This window comes from Poecilia reticulata, unplaced genomic scaffold, assembly GCF_000633615.1.
Source record: "Poecilia reticulata strain Guanapo unplaced genomic scaffold, Guppy_female_1.0+MT scaffold_413, whole genome shotgun sequence".
In the NCBI taxonomy this organism is placed as follows: domain Eukaryota; kingdom Metazoa; phylum Chordata; class Actinopteri; order Cyprinodontiformes; family Poeciliidae; genus Poecilia; species Poecilia reticulata.
Genome location: NW_007615181.1, coordinates 9600 through 13961, shown reverse-complemented (window position 1 = coordinate 13961; position 4362 = coordinate 9600). Strand labels below are relative to the sequence as shown.

The 4362-nt window shown below is 42.5% G+C and overlaps 1 long non-coding RNA gene across 1 annotated transcript; it reads right to left on the bottom strand.

The window, feature by feature from the left end:
* Nucleotides 1–581: 581 nt before the first annotated feature.
* LOC103460983 (uncharacterized) lies at nucleotides 582–4009 on the bottom strand. Its single transcript, XR_533028.1, has 2 exons — nucleotides 3921–4009; nucleotides 582–1890 (listed from the first exon to the last, which is right to left on the bottom strand). It is a non-coding gene; the product is annotated as an uncharacterized LOC103460983 (long non-coding RNA).
* Nucleotides 4010–4362: the final 353 nt, after the last annotated feature.

The following is a 4362-nucleotide window of genomic DNA, read 5'->3' as shown; positions in this document are numbered from 1 at the left end:
CTTTCTAATTTTGCTAATAGACAACTCTTAGTGAACTCTATAAAGTCTCCCTATTCAGATATCTAGCACTGGGTTTTTTTTCTCTCTCTCAATTACTTACGTTTAAATGTTTGTAAAGACAAAAAGATGGCATCATGGTGAAGCGTATATTTTATTTAAGAAACAAAAACTGAAAAACATTTGTTTTTGAGGCAGCATCTTTCAGAAATGCTTAGAGCAAATGTTGATACTTTTCAAGGCAGTGGGTGAGTTCTCGTAATTAAAGCACAAATGTATGCACTCAGGTAAAAGTGTCTAAGTGTGAGACTGGGGTTGCTTTGATGGACTAGATTTCTCCAGAACGCCTCCAGGGGAACCTGAGAGGTGAGTTCATGTGAGCAGCAGCAGACGCTGTTTCCCAGGGGTGTGATTTTAAGAAGGGGGACAAATTACCTTAAACAGGTTATACTGCTGAGAAAAACAGCTTTGCAAACAAAAAACTTGAGAGGTAATTTTAGTAATTCATCTGTTAATTATTGATATTTTAATCATTGCCCATCCTAAAAGTTAAACATGTACAGAAACAGGGACTGGAAACATAATAAAACAAATTCAAAAAGACTTTATTGAGCCCAAAGGAAAATTAAACACCTTCAAAAGAAATATTTTCCTCACATGTCATTACAGAAAAGACAGAGTCTCCCAAACCTTCACACTTTGAAAGCTTACAACCCCAAACGTATTTCATTAAGATTGCAACAGACCAACACAGAGTAGCTCATATTTGTGAGCTACTCTGTGTTACAGATGACACGAACATAAATTCACCATTAAAAACTGAGAAGTGAGGTATTCAAAGCCCCTGAGCCAATATTTTGTGTTTAAGTTACGGGTGCAAGACTTTTAGGTTATGTCTTTGTGGAGTGAGCGACTTCACAGGGCGGCTGCAGATACACAGACACTGAACTATCCACAGGTGAGCAAAGTCTGATGATTATGTGAGTTCTGAAGGAAATGCATTACGGTAGATTTTGTTTTGGGGTTTTTATATATAAAAAAAAATCATTATGGGTTTGATTGTGAAGCTTTTATTCCCTTAAAGTATTAAGAAACAAACGGAAATAGAAAGCAAGGGACCAGTTTGGAAAACAATACATGAAAGAAGAAGCCATAAAAACCCTGTTATATGTTATCATCTTATGGCCAGAGATGATATTACTGGTGTGATTCCCTCCATCTGTTTCAGTATGAATGGCAAAAACGTAACTTCTTCAAGTTTCAAACACATTTCCAAATGGGATTATTTGTAGAGTTATGGTGCATTAAAATCTGTCAGTCAATGACTAATATGGGAGTGATGGAGAGCTTTGATGTCCGGCGTAGCGTCCCTCCATCTGGGAACAGGAGGAATGCTTTAAGCCCATTACCCATTCTTCCAGTCCAATCGGAGCTACCGCAGCCTGGGGGAGGACATGAGAGCTGCCCCATCATCTTTCAAAGCTCTTTAATTTGTTTAGACAAACAGCCCAAAACATGTTGGCCCCAACAGTGGACGAGCCTGGGGTTGAGGAGCAGAGTCTGGCTCCTAAATAAGACTTTGCACCCAACACAATATCTAAGTTTCAGTTTAAGCTTAAGGAAACTCTCCAGCTTTCACCCCAGTCTGTCCATTTCTTCCTCTGGGAATCGTCTGTTTGAAGTCGTCGCAGCGGCACCTCCACCCTGATGGCATGCACGATATGAGGGAAAGAGTTTGTAAATGATGATGCAGCTGCAGCTAAATTAGAGGCTTCCAGCGCCAGATTGTACGGCTGCGTCGGCGTCAGCAGGTCAGAACGTTCTCACACTGCGGTCGTGCAGCACAACGTGGACGTAGAGGTCCGACTGGAGGAGCGTCCCGCTGGACCTGGACTGAAACCAGACAAGACGCGTTCAAAAGTGGCTTCGTTTGGACAAAACAGATCAGTGAGTTTTATGAGTTTGGATGATGTTCTTATTTAGACAATTTCCGTAAATCAACCAAGTCAATAAATCAAGTTTATTTGTATGGCACATTTCAGCAACAACGCAGTTCAAAGTGCTTTACATCATAAAAACACAAGAATAAAAGGTCATAAAAACATCATACAGTCACCAATTGAGAAACCAAGTGACAAACATAACATGAAAGATGCTGAAAGTCACTGAGGAGGCGTAAATCCTTTGATTTGATCCAAAAACCATCTCTGAAAGAGAAAGTCTTTGGTTCGGGTTTAATGATGAGGTTTTTAGTATAACTTTATTGGTTACTGTATCAAAGCTCAGGCTGCTTTGTGTATTTAATCCATGGATCTCAGAGCTCTGAAAACTGCCTTTTAGGGCAAAAACAGCTGCAAGAACGGAAGGAGGAGGTCCATTATGAAGGGTTTGCATCAAAGCATATCCGTGTGTTAAAATGGCCCAGTCAAAGTCTTGACCTAAAACCAGCTCAGGTTTTTATAAGCAGGGCTCCATGTGTCCGTCTGTCGGTCCGTCCATGTGGAACCACAAGCAGCTGGAAGCATTTCCTCTCAGACCATCTGTGTCATGGGACTCATTCGTTGGTCAACCATCACACCCAATTTACACGTTTACCTCAAACACTCCTGTGGGTGTCGTAATGACTGAGGCGAGTTCAAAGGCGAAACAGACGGCTAAAAGTGACTTCATCACCGGAGTCGGAAACTCTGGTAAACGGCAGACCTCCACATGATCGGGAAACCAAAATGTTTTACTAATGCTCACATCATCGAAGGAAAACTTTTCTCTCAGCTCCTTTTTCCAGTCAAACCAAACGAACCACAGAGATAAGAGAAGCCCTTCACCATCAAACCCACATTTCTGGCCGCAGCAGAACAAGCGGTCACGGTTTAGCAAAAGCAGAAAAGCAAAGCGGGTCGGATTTAGCCTGCACTTCAAAAAACACAAAATATCGCCAATTATTTTTGTCTTGTTTCCAGTTAAAATGTCCTAGTATCTTAGACTATGCTAACTTGTGAGTATATTTTCTGTAAGATGTAAAAGCACAAAAAGATGTTGATGAAAACTAATAATCCCACTGGTAAATAATTTCACTCTTGGGAAAAATGTCTTGTTTTAAGTGAAATAATCTGCCTGTGGAACTAATACGCCTCTATCAATATGAAGGAATTCATTACTCCTAAAAGTTGCTTGTAAGTTAATTTTGTCTTATTTTAACTGCGTCTAGGTTTTGTGTTTTTGCAGTGTGAACTGTGAAGACGAAGCTGCAGACGGAGGGTTAAAAGCTGGACGCTTCAGGGCTGAGCCGCGCTGCGTTTCTGGACACGCGGGTGGTTTGATGTCCCTGGCTTCCTGCGCCTTCCATCGCTTGTGTTTTTAATAGACGGCTGGTCGGGGCGGGGCGCGACCGCAGCTAGAACACTGTGCTGCCATTTTGGCCTCAAAAACGCAGTCCCCACAGCTCTGTCTGCAATTTCAAAATAGTTCGGCCCCACCAACTGCTTCCCTACCCCCCCAGCAAAGAGGGAGGCAGGAGGGAAAATAAGAGCCGTCCCAGTGGGCCGTTATTCTGCAGAGGCCTCCGCCTGAAGGAGAGCGTGGAGGAAGCACCTGCCTCGACCTCTTGACCCTTCACTCTGTGTGCAGGTGGAAAGCAAATATGATTCCTTCATCGCTCTCAGCTTCTCCAGCTGATATCTGCAGCTTGTTAAAAAGCTTCAGTGCCTAAAACTTGGGGGCCAGTGAGATAATATAGGGCCGTCACTGTAACATGCTCTGTTGGATAGAACACTGGCTTTAAAGACAAAGTGTGCCTGGAAGCAAACTGGATCTGATAAGAACTTTTACTTCCCAGAAACATTTGAACAGCCATGCAGCAGGTGGCTGGTCTGATTACGGGGGCCTGAGGCCCCGAAGCAAAGCAGCAGAGACACAATTCTTACTCGAGGATTCAGCATCGTTTTGTCCCGCTTGCTCTGGAAGTGAAGTCCGTTTGGGTCGTCATAAATCACCTCAAAGTTGGGGCTGGAGTTGGAGGTGGACGTCTGTGTCTTCCAGTTGTAGTAGCTGTGAAGGAAACGGGGAATACAACTGAGTCTTTCAGGAAGGTTTCAAATGAAGAAAAACATGGCTGCCAGCTGGTTATGATCAATAATCTTCTTCTCTTAACTGACCATCACAGTGTAGTGAATTGCATAGTGGATACTTACTATACAAAAAGTATATTTTGCATGTTTTCTGTGCTTCCATTTAGTAATCAAATGCTTTTAAAAACAACCCAAGCTCTTAAATCCACCCAGACAGTATTTGGCAATAGGTTAAAGTTTTTGGTGTCTGGAAAATGAACTGTTTCAAAAACTATCTCATTACTCAGTCTCACTGCAC